Below are 12,802 nucleotides of genomic sequence, written 5' to 3'. Positions count from 1 at the left end.
ACCGTGAGAAAAAAAAAATTAAAATAAAAATTAAAAGCCCCACGTGTGCTATTTGACTGAAATACCGCACCGCGCTTCATCGTAACATGCGGTGTGTTTAGAGGTTGACTTTTATTTCTGGCATAGTGACAGCGGGTTTTCAGGACAGGTGGCGAGGCAATGGGATGGCGCAGCCAGCCAGCCACCTCCTCCTATACTGCTTCTTGCCAAAACAACATGAGCCCTAAAAATCCCCCGTCCCTTAACAACAGCTTCCTGATCCCACCCCCGCACCCCCACCCCCCCACCTCTTTGCCCACGCCTACCTCTCTACCTGTGTGGGTGTGACGGGTGCTCCCGCTCCTGCCAGGAGTACCCAACAGCCAAGAACTGAAGGGGTGGGCGGGGGGGGGAAGCCAGACAAGGTTGGCTGATAAAAGACTTGAATCTCTAACAAGCAAAGGAATTCTGAGTCAGCATCGGCTACGAGTGAACACGCGCACCTCGTCTCGCCATTACCAGCTCCCCCAGTGGTGCTCTATAAAAACTGGAGAAGCTGTGACGGAGCCCCTGAAGTAGCAGGCGATTATGCAAGCACCGTGGGCTAAAAGGGACCGGAGGAGTAAATCATCCTCCTCTGCCGCCAGCCTGACCTCCATACTGCAGAGAGAGCACTTTCCAAATTCACTGGCAGCGTATTATGCAGAAGGCACCATCTGTGCGGGCTTTACGGCCAGCCGCTAGCTTAAAGGTAGTTAGCGCCACATTCGCGACCCGCCGTTCAGTCAAGAGGAAGGCAACGTCACAGAGGGGTCAGGGCCTCCTTTCCGAAATCCAGGTTGCGGCGACTCAGTAAGTTTATATTACGTCGATTAGGACTTTTTTTTGGATCCAAACTTTGTCCGCCTCTGCAACTGTCGTGTCGGCTTGCGGGCTCACGTTCGACCTCCCCCTCCCTTGTGACCGACAAAAGAAGCGGACAATGTTGCTGAACTGCCATTTAAATATGGCTCTCAAAACCATATTTCTTGACGGTATAGGCTAAAAGAACATATTGGTGGATACTCTGCCAGTTTGCTGTGTCACAACACATTCTAGTTTATTTTCTTTCAAAGCAAATACGGCCGAAAAGAGACGGCCCCTGCATGTGTATACTCCATCTGTTTGGGCGCAGAAGGAGGGCCGGCTCTAAAACAAACAGAAATAAAAGAAGCCTTCGTGCAGCTCCCGGATAATGTCACATTGTGTCTTTTTCAAGAAGTGTACAAGATGGAAACGTATCATGAATGCGTTTTTGAGGATGGCGGAGGCGAACTTGATTTTTCTCCGGCTGCCTGCAACCGGAGCACCGGCTTCAGATCACTTAGTTACACTCTCGGCGGGCGGAGCGGCTGACTGGTACTTCACTTTGGCTGTGCCCAAAGCGCACCGCATTCCTCCAGGGGGATCGGATTACATTCTGTACAGGAAGACAGGCTTGAAGCATCAAGCGTGTTTTGTCATTACGACATGGCTCTGACGGAGAGACGTTGCAAAGGGGCAAGTCAACCGCCCCCGAGCTCAACATCGTTTCCACTTCACCACTACAAGAGGACTGCATGATAGCGTTTGTTCAACAGCAGTACCCCAACTAAAACGGCAGAGACATTCGTCCGTGAGGAAAAAGGATCACTTGAGTCAATATTTTGATTTGGGGTATTCGATATATCGTTTCAACCCTAATTTCCTGCTACGCCATTACCCAAATGCCTCGGGTTTGTGAACAAAATGCAACAATAGCTAAAATACTGTATTGGCCCAAATATAAGAGTCTGATTTTTGCATTGAAATAAAATGGGGGGGGCGGCCCGGTAGTCCAGTGGTTAACACGTCGGCTTCACAGTGCAGAGGTACCGGGTTCGATTCCAGCTCCGGCGTTTGGAGTTTGCATGTTCTCCCCGGGCCTGCGTGGGTTTTCTCCGGGTGCTCCGGTTTCCTCCCACATTCCAAAAACATGCGTGGCAGGCTGATTGAACACTCTAAATTGTCCCTAGGTGTGAGTGTGAGCGTGACTGGTTGTTCGTCTCTGTGTGCCCTGCGATTGGCTGGCAACCGATTCAGGGTGTCCCCCGCCTACTGCCCGGAGACGGCTGGGATCGGCTCCAGCACCCCCCGCGACCCTAGTGAGGATCAAGCGGTTCGGAAGATGTATAAAATGGGGGTCATCTTATATTCGGGGTCTAGACATTATACCCATTCACGGCGCTAGATGGCGCCAGATATCATCGAAGCGAATGCTGAACTTGACTCCCCAGGCCAAAGTGAACCCCTTCCACCAAGAATAAAAATAGCGGTAGCACGAAGAAGAAATATAAAAAAGTAGTGGTAAGAAGGAAAAGAGGAGAAAATAATAGAAGAGATAACAGAAAATGTAGAAACGTAGTGACAATCTGAAGAAAAGTGGGTCGAAGATCGGGGGCCAGGTTAACTGGAAGCTGAGGAGAAGTTATGATTTACATTTCAAAAACCTGAAGCCATTAATTTACGGGACAGGAGTCGTCTTATAATCAGGGCCGTCTTACATTCGGGCCAATACGGTAAATACTGCCGTGACTTCCGTTTGATTCAATGTGAAACAGGCGTGGGCTCATGAACGTTCCGGAATGAGTCGAGTCGGTGAACCAGGTTCCATTGCATCTCCACTAAGGGGTCTCATTGCTCGCCACAATACCCCCGAGAGCGGGTGTTCCCCCACCTACAAGCTCGACTGGCTCTACTCTAACATGGAGTGAGACGGCATCAGGGATCAAACGATTGCCGAGCGCGATGCAGGACTCCCCGGCGATGCTTAGACGGGCAAATAATAATCAATGGGAGCCGTGGAACACACCGACCTCCACGCAATCTGGCCAACGGAAGCTCACTCTAAGATGGGCTGATGAGATGCGTGATTGCCTGGCAACGGTGGAGGCCAACTCCGAAAGAGTGGGCTTCATTTCCAGAGGGTTTGAGACACTTTGCTTCGCCTCGGGCTGTGGGCAAACCACACTTTATCACATGTGGCTTCAGTGCAAAATTCATTTAACTGCAAAGCGGAGAAATTGGACATAGAAGGAGGGAATGAGCGGGTCGCGCTAATGAAATTTCACATCAAGAGCAGATCAGCAGATAAGCACCAAGTCCTACTCAACAACAACAACAAGAACACACACACACACCTCAAGTCACGATTGGGCCTCACTTCAACCTCTCCAAGGTTTGCTTTGAGCGGGTAGGCCAGGTCCTCCCCCCTCCTCCTCCCCCCACGTGGGTAGGAAAGGCTCAATGGCATGGTTCAAATGTTATCAGTCAAGTCATGAGCGCCATCAAAGCGATGGCTCGAATGGTTCTTTTGCCTTTATTTTAGCGTACACCTAACCTGTAAGACGGAAATCTTAAAAAGCATCATAAATCTGGTGTTGTTTGGCCTGCAGTTATGTCATATTTTGATCTTTGGATATCCTATTGAAAATTGTATTGAATAATCGAGTGTTTGGGGAAAAAAATACAAATGAAAATATATTTTTTGCTTGGTTAAAGATACAGAAGGCAAAAAAAAAACACATTTCAGAATAAAAAACGGCGAACTGGTTTTCATTTTTAGATCAGCACCACTTGAAACTTAAATCTAAACTGATTAGCAGCACACTCTGTTCCTCTCGATAAACATGAGTGAGAATTTTGGATGAATCTCTCCCCATCGTTTGAGTCAAAGTGGCGTCAAAACCACAGTAGCGATTTTGCTTGCTGAAACAACACACTTGAGTAACGCTGGCTTGTTCGTCAGTGATCAGTGGTGTCGACAACTGCGTCAGCATTAAAACGTGCAATCGTGTTTACATCTATTAACTCGAGCGCCGTTCGCGCAGTCGGTGCGAAAAGCTGGCAACAGGCGCCATACAATACAGTGTCGCCGTTATGAAGTCAGCGTTCTGGCGTCCTTAATTAGCAACTGAACATTATTTCAGAACGTTGTGTTGTTGTCGGTAGCAACAGTCTGCGATACCCCGAACACAACCTGGAAGGTGAGTCAATTCAGCCATGAAACCGCGACAGGCTGCTGGGAACTTCAAAATGAAAAAAAAAAATCTAAGCGATGTCAGCCAGCAGCATCAAAAAGTGCAAATGCAGAAAAATAAATCAAATGCCAAGACCGTATCCTGACAGGCTGCTCACTCCCAAGCACCACGTGGAACAAGAAGCTTGACTCGGAGTGGGGGCGGCCTGTGATCAGCGAATGCCAACCAATGTAAATAAACCTTGAGGCCAGCGCTCACCTCCAGCTGTATTTGTATAGCTGGAGTTTCTCTTTTGTCCACACCATGAGGTTAGTAAGCTAATGACATCTGAAAGATGGGAAAACTTTTCCCTTGGGTTGTCATATCAAACAGCAGGTGAAGCAAGGAGTGGGGATAGAAAAAAAACAATTAAAAAACGCAAGACGCATGAGCATTTCCCCATCTGCAATTAGGGCTTTTCTCAATTGGCCATGTTTTTGCTCATTTGCTTAATGGCCGTGAGATATAAAATATACAAAATCCTCTCTGCTCAAAAACTGCAGCCTCATCTAAATGCCATTAAAGCCCTTGATGCCATTACCGGATTAAAAAAAAAAAAAGGGGGGGGGGGGAGCAAAACTCCATAGTGAACATGCAGTGGAATGCGGTGTGACAACTCTCGAGGACAAATGGGAATAGCAGCACTTTGACAGCTGAAATGCAACAATTAACAAGCTGAATGCAAAGAAATTCAAACCTCTGCGCACTTTGACAGACAGCAAACCGATAAGAGCTTTGCCATTTGACATTTCCTGGATATGATTATGGTGGGCATAAGCGAGTGAAAGGGGGTCTCCAAATGAAAATCCTGCGTGTGTGTGCGTGTGTGTGTGTTTCAAAATCGCATGTAGGGGCTTGCCCCTGTTCGCTCACCACAGAATTACACCCCAGGTATGTTTTCGCCACATGAAGCCTCCTCATGATAATAAGGGCAAAGTCACAAGTGTGTTTGTTTGTGTGCGTGTCTGCGCGTGTGCGTTCTGGGAAGACGCAAACAGTCAGACGGCATTTAGGTGTGACATCTGGTTCATTAAACCTTGAGATTGACTACCTCAAAAGATGACACTTCTGTTTTAGGCGCCAGTTAAAGAAAGAAAAAAAAAAAAAAAAAGAGAGACACCGGAACTAGGAATGCTGACATACTGACCTAATTCCATGACAGGAAAATGTTCCGCTTGCTGACTATGAATGGGTATAAAGAGACATAACGTCTATACCCGTCAGTTGAGGAAGCTCAACTGGCGGACCGCGGTCCACGACCGGACCGCCGACCTCCTCTGTCCGGGCCCTCGGCAAATTGTATAAAATAATAAATTCTAATGTGATTTTTACATTATACATTTGATATTTTTGGACTATAATCTGCACATTACCGCGATCGCTTGTTAAAAATATCCGTTGTATTATTTGCGTGCACGAACAGATGTATTGCAGAGGACGCAGCAGCGCCACTGTGTGTGTATAATGTTTGACGAACTGGAGCAGCGCATGTCGGCGATAACGATGCGTTGATTGGGTCCTCTGAACTTAAGGTGTGTCCATACATAAGCGACACGCATTCAAAATGGTGGATTATGTCAGGAAACAGACGCATGCGCGACGCCACAGTGTGCTCACAGCTTCAGCACAGAAGAGCCGCACACAGACAATTAGACAAGACGAATCGCGGGAGGTTTCGATTGTGTGCAGTTTTGCTCCCGTCTACCCGGGGATCTTTGCAGCTGTTTAACAGCAGAACACCGCAACATGTTAAATGAACATCCCAATGGCGTCCTCAAATAATATTTGCATGCCTCAGACCAGTGGTCACCAACATGGTGCCCGCGGGCACCAGGTAGCCCGTGAAGACCACTTGAGTAGCCCGCCAGTGCCTGGACATTGTGATTTGCTAGTAGAAATTATGATTTAAAAATGCAAACATTGGCAGTACTGTGAGACATTTCGAAACACGATCAAAGTCTGACAATTTAAATCATCAAGTATTAAAAATAACACATCCTCATATTATTGAAGGTATTTTGGACAAATATGTTATTTCAGACGTGTATCAATTTGGTAGCCCTTCACACAATCGGTACACATGAAGTTGCTCTCACCCTCAAAAATGTTGGTGACACCTGCCTCAGACATTGCATTCACCTTTAGTGGAAGAACAGCACTGCACATTTCTGTGCTCCCTTGTGTCAGTATTTAAAATGGTTCTTAACTCCTCTGCTGATATATTTTTCAGTGATTTCAGAGGGGATGTGAAAAGGGGAATTGTACAAATGAAAATAATATTTTTGTTTTCATGTTTAGTATTTATTTGAGTAAAATGAGTATTTTGTTTTGCTTTTGTTAAATTAAGGAAAAAAGACAACTACTGTTTAACAAAGTTAAAGTAAAAATGTCTTATTTTCCTAAAAGGGCTATTTCTATTATTAAGCAAGCACAACTTAACAAAATAAAAGAATTCCTATGCCGCAACACAATACCTCTCATTATTTGCTGTGTACTGGCAAAGTGAATAATTGTTATTTGACCCGATTATTTGACCATACTAAATTGGCATATAGCCCTTCTCCCCATGACCGCCGTGCAAGGACCTTGGTCTTATTAAAAAAAAAAAAAAGTGGACCGACGGCCTTTCTAGTTGAGGACCACTGGTCTATACTGTTCATTTAAAGTCGCAGTATCAACTATCTGGCCCTCCTGATTTTTTTTCTTGAAGACAACTCTGAAGAATAGCATGACCGCAACATGTTATATGAGACGTGGAAGTTAGTTCGCGACGCACCACTTTTGACTGAAAATCCCATCGGTTTACCAACTGACATTTATCCGGACAATCTGAAACAGACATAGGGGGACAGATTTACGTATGTACGTACAGTATGTCGCGGGGTATTGGTTATGATAGTTAGCAAAAGGAATGTGTTTGTGTCATGAATTTTAAAAAAGTAAAACAATGATTTGGGAAATAAGACGAGATCGTCACGTGAAAAGCCACTGATGGCTGGTTAAGTTGGCGTCGTCAGTCACCTCGGTGCTTGTTTTTCACTAAATGGATTAGTATTTTACAATCAAATGTCAATTCCTGAATATTGATTGAGCTGAGGGCGGCCCGGTAGCCAGTGGTTAGCACGTCGGCTTCACAGTGCAGAGGTACCGGGTTCGATTCCAGCTCCGGCCTCCCTGTGTGGAGTTTGCATGTTCTCCCCGGGCCTGCGTGGGTTTTCTCCGGGTGCTCCGGTTTCCTCCCACATTCCAAAAACATGCGTGGCAGGCTGACTGAACACTCTAAATTGTCCCTAGTTGTGAGTGTGAGTGCGAATGGTTGTTCGTTTCTGTGTGCCCTGCGATTGGCTGGCAACCGATTCAGGGTGTCCCCCGGCTACTGCCCGAAGACAGCTGGGATAGGCTCCAGCACCCCCCGCGACCCTAGTGAGGATCAAGCAGCTCGGAAGATGAATGAATGAATGAATGATTGAGCCGAGACATGATCCAAGCGTGTTAATGCCACTGAACAAAGTGCGCGCACACCGATCCACCCACACAAGCTACGTTATCCCAGTGCTTGCTCCGTAAGGGTGAGGAAGCAGATTTACAACCACCACTCGAACCCGCTAGCTGGCAGCTGACTGGGTTAGCCTGTCCAACTTGTCTAAAAGTAGACGTCCGCATGGTGTACAAACACAGTCTCTATTAACGCACGGAATCCAAGACCGAGGCATCTAATAACACGCCAATATTGTTTCCCTTCCAAATTATTACTTTTTTTTTTGTCAATCGCCAATGCTCACCCCTCGCCCCCCCCCCCCCCCCGAAAAAAAGCGAGGTAAATTGATGTCTCGCGGCCACGAGATGAAAGCCGCTAAATGCTTTGCATCTGCGGAGAAAACAAGAGCGCCCGTTCAAACTTCATCTCGTCACTTCACGAGCTGCTCCTTCATCTTTTTAAGCACCACGCGTCCATTTGTTCACGTGAATTAGCAGGCGTCATCCAGAGTCAGATTACAACCTCCGAGCAGAGCCGCCGTTATCCCCCTATATGGAGCTTAATCTGGCCAAATCCGTCGCTTTGCCGTGCCCTAAATCCACAACAGAGACTAATTCTTTCTTAATCTAATGAGCGTCAAAGGTTCGAAGGATGCACCTTCACAACATCGTGACGTGACCAAGGATGGTGGCATCATAAAGCCCCATGAAAAAATCTGTGTCGCTCCAGTTAAAACCCCACCTCCCGGCATTTTATTTGATATGATTAAATATATTTTTAAATTATTGTCTCGACCCCCTTTGTATCAGCCATGTCGGAGTGGGAAATATCCGACCGCATTTGAATGCACCTCATATCTCGTGTGCATCGCGAGACATCAAAGTTAGGACGGAGATTTGTGTCGTTATCATACGATGGCCGTTTCTTCGTGTCGTAAATTAGCGACAGGATGGCGTTGTGTTGTCGGTCACTATGTATGTAAAAGCACTAAAGATTGTGATAAGGTCAACCGAATTGGCGAAAGGGGGAGTCAAGCCGGGACGTCACACCACCACAATAGACACCTTCGACGTAAAAGCTACAAATGCCATTGTAATAGTTTCAATGTTACTCGGTAAGCTTTTATTTTGAAGTTAGCCTTTGCGTTGTTGACGTGTGACGTTATGAGTGTGTTTGCAGCTTCTTTGACATGTTTAAGTGACAGCACACACACACACACCAAATAAACGTAATGTGGGCTCATGTGAAGTCCTGCTACGCTAGAGGGTAAAAGTGAGAAGCGGTTGTACTCGGTACCACTGCATACCAGCCCACTTAAGCGGTGCCAATGACAGAAAGTGTCAAATCCAAAGTCGGATTGATTTGAAAGGCAGCTTGCTTGTATCTAATACAGCGTTTCCATGTCAGTAATAAACAAACTCATGGGAGATGATGTACAGTCCATCCATCCATCCATCCATTTTCTGAACCGCTTAATCCTCACTAGGGTCGCGGGGGGTGCTGGAGCCTATCCCAGCCGTCTTCGGGCAGTAGGCGGGGGACAACCTGGATCAGTTGCCAGCCAATCGCAGGGCACACAGAGACGAACAACCATCCACGCTCACATTCACACCTAGGGACAATTTAGAGCGTCCAATCAGCCTACCATCCATGTTTTTGGAACGTGGGAGGAAACCGGAGCACCCGGAGAAAACCCACGCAGGCCCGGGGAGAACATGCAAACTCCACACAGGGAGGCCGGAGCTGGAATCGAACCCGGTACCTCTGCACTGTGAAGCCGACGTGCTAACCACTGGACTACCGGGCCGCCCGTGATGTACAGTCATTGCATATCAAGTTGCTTTCATCCTGATGAACGGTTCACCGAATACATTTTCAAAATTATTTTTAATCAAAACGACAGAATACAAATATCCACTCGGTGGTAGACACACAAGTAGAAGCATCCGCTGATGATTAGGATCAAATACGTGGCTCTTGTTTACGTTCTGGACTAAAAATGACTCCAGCTGGCTGCCGGTTTTCACATCCTGCCGTCAGCACGGCGAGCTCTCCAGCACGCACGCGCTAACGCGCACGCGTCAGGTGGCCTCCCGGCAAAAGTCAAATTGTCACATGCGATCCGTCTCTGCTTGTGGTGATGTGGTCCCTGGTGCGCCTGAGCAGAAAAACACCCATTACCGCTATTTGGACCACGGCCACTGTCAAATGTGTGTTTAGCATTCAGCTTTAGTTGAAGAGCATTAGACTAGAAGACCCGCTGTTGTGCTAAGCTAGCAACATCATTTCCCCAAAGTCACTTTACATAATAGTTTGGGTTGTTTCATTGCAGTTCGTATTCATTTTGTGTTGGCATTTATTTCGATTTCAGTTAGTTTTAGAGAGCAGGTTTGTTAGTTTTGATCAATTTCCGAAAGTTTTCGGTGACTGTTTGATCTTATTCATTCTCTACAGATGAATACCAAAATAAAACCCCACAAGCTCATTTAAGATATCAACTATTTGAGTGTCGTTAAAGGGAAATATCGTCGGGAATCCTAAAGAGCAACTCTGTCGTCAACTACGATTTTCATTTATTTCCGGCAATGGGAAAGTTAAAAACAAAAAAGTAAACACACATAATAATTATGGCAGGCAGATGGCAACATTGGGTCTCACATGTATCAACAGAATGCGGATAACGTAAAGATTTTGAAATTTGACCATTACAAGCTACTTGTGGTTGAGCAAAGTGTTTGTCATGTTAAATCAAATGCAAAAAGTATCATAAAAGGCAGAAAAGATGACACATATTCAAACTTAGAAGTAGATGGCATGACATGCACACACACGTCTAAATATTACCACTACTACTTCGACCAAATGGTGTGCAAATAGTTTGTAGTTTACCAAACGTAAAATTGTTACACTGGTGATGATCTTTCATTATTGTGCCATTGAAAGCACATTTTCATTGTTGTTCATATTTAACAGAAAAAAAGGACAAGGGTGTCACCAAAACAAATATTATTTGCATCAAGACCTTGTTTCCTGCGTTTTTTGGTCCAAACGAGGTGATTCGGGTGAAGCCCAACCCATGTTTGACTGCTGATTAGCAACAAAAATAAATAAATGGCATATGGAAACAAACTTTTTTGTGAACAAAGACGAGAGCGTAATCTTTCATTTTGTAGTTGATGTGTTGCCATAGTCATAAAAACATTATTTTCCATGAACCTTGAAAGATCAGTCAGAATACTCAAGTGTCTGGAACTGAATAGGTTCTCCTTTTAAAAATAGCTGGAATAGAAAGAGTCAATTGTTCAATTTTTGTAATTGCAATACTTTTCATCAACTACAATGACCGCACTTAGTTTTTTTTTAACCTTCTTTCTGGTATTATTCAGGCAGAGCAAATTTTTCCCTTGCCTCGGGCTCGCCAATTGACTGCATTTTTTTTAAAGGCCACTCCAAGTGTCAAAAACAGACAAATATCCTCAACATTCAGAGAAACACATTGAATCTACTCCAAACCACAATGTCTTTATAGGACTTCGACACGGACAAAGAGACAATTTTCTCTGACACTAAAACAAGAATGTTGGTCAAAGTCTCATCAGAAAGGCATCGCCAGTAAGTTCAAGTCATGCCGTTTCCTGCGCTCCACCTCACTGTGATGAAGAAATCTTGAGCAACTCAACAAACAGGAAGGGACACAAGCAAGAAATGAACATATGATGCAAAAAGCTGCTTATCGCATTCTCGGTCGTGAGGCTCCTGCGCAGTGCCAAATGGATTCAGAGTTGGACCGAAAGCTTGCGGCAGGGCCAGATAGGTGGCAGACAAACAAGTGACTTTGCACCTTTAGCCTGGAGGAATTTTGGAAAGCTGCTTTGTACACACAAAGCAAAGCACCTGTGTTGTCACAATAAGCAAAACACACACTTCTCGCAATGGAATAAACAATTCCGAGTGCCCGAGTAACTCTGAATCGCAAAGATGGTATTTATAGTGCATTTGAATAAAGAATGATAAAATATGAAAGCAGAAAACAAACGCGTGACACGGGGAAAAGTAACGTCAGAGCATCTTGAATATATTGCTCAATCTCTTCAAAAGCCATACTTATCATATCCATTATTAATTTGCCTTTGCTGGAGACTGTCATGGGCAGTGATCTTTTGAAATATTGGCAAGGAAATAAAACAAGTCAACTGAGCAAGACATTACGCGTATGTCCTTTAACGTTCGGCAGCAGAAGTATTTGGGACATTTTTTTTGTTGCTTTTTATACTGAAGCATCCAATTTCATTGACAGGCTTTGATAATTGTTTGTCTCGAATTAGTCTGAATTGAATTAAAGTGGTGCCTTGACATACTCTTCAAAGTCGTTCTTTGCAGAGGATAAAGAACATGCCTGGAAGCACCGTTACATAATTTGTTTTGCTAAATTGCTCATTCAGGTTATAACACCACGCTCGCAACCGATGCATTCATGGACCTATCTACATCGTTATCAGCATTACGCTCGCAGAGAATTTAACACGCACCATTTCATTCTCTCTCTCCTGACTTTGACAAGAAAGTGATTTACTTGAATGGCAACAAAAAAGCGTGAAGCCACCTTTTTCATTTTTAAAAAGAATTCTGCACCATCTCATCTCCTGCTTGTCAAGCCAGCGGCACCACTGGACACACACAAGCACTTCTGTAGGGCAGATTGGAGCAAAGTGTGGCACGTCACACTCAGTTTGAGGCTAAAAAAACAAGGCAGAAATGGGGCGGGGATGGGGATTGGTGAGTCTGTGTGTTTGGGGGGGGGGGGGGTAATCCTTGTCAGCGCGACAGGAAAACTCGCATTTAACTGGCTGCATTGCTTTTGTGTGCACCCAAACCGATTGCGATCTTTATGGGGTTCTTTTGCTAGATTGCAAAGGTGGAATGTCAAACGCAGGTAGGCATGAATAGTGTCGATATCCCCCGACCCCAACAATATTAAGCAACGGTAGAATGAGAAAAGAAGCCCTAAAAAAAAACTATGGACGGCTGTGCAATGCAAAATGAGCTTCTAACTCGCCCTTGCAATGCTTTTGCACAATGTGACATACTTGCAGGCTGCACTGGTGGCCGGTGAAAACGGTGAAAAGGTACAATGTGGCTCATACGGAGCCCAACCGGGTCGACCCAGTGGGAGTGAGCCTCACTTCCTCGTACGGAGCCGCTGTCACCTCTCGGCTAACACCCTTCTTCTTCCTCCACAGCTTCACGGCCAACCAACCATCTCGACCGC

The 12,802-nt window shown here is 45.5% G+C and overlaps 1 protein-coding gene across 1 annotated transcript in view; it reads right to left on the bottom strand.

The window, feature by feature from the left end:
• LOC127601983 (protein phosphatase 3 catalytic subunit alpha) overlaps positions 1-12,802 on the bottom strand; it is a 58,869-nt gene that overhangs the window by 45,608 nt on the left and 459 nt on the right. The window lies entirely within an intron of this gene.

This window comes from Hippocampus zosterae, chromosome 1 (genome assembly GCF_025434085.1).
Source record: "Hippocampus zosterae strain Florida chromosome 1, ASM2543408v3, whole genome shotgun sequence".
Lineage (NCBI taxonomy): Eukaryota > Metazoa > Chordata > Actinopteri > Syngnathiformes > Syngnathidae > Hippocampus > Hippocampus zosterae.
Note: the sequence above shows the minus strand (reverse complement) of the source record. Positions and strands in the feature narration are given on the sequence as shown.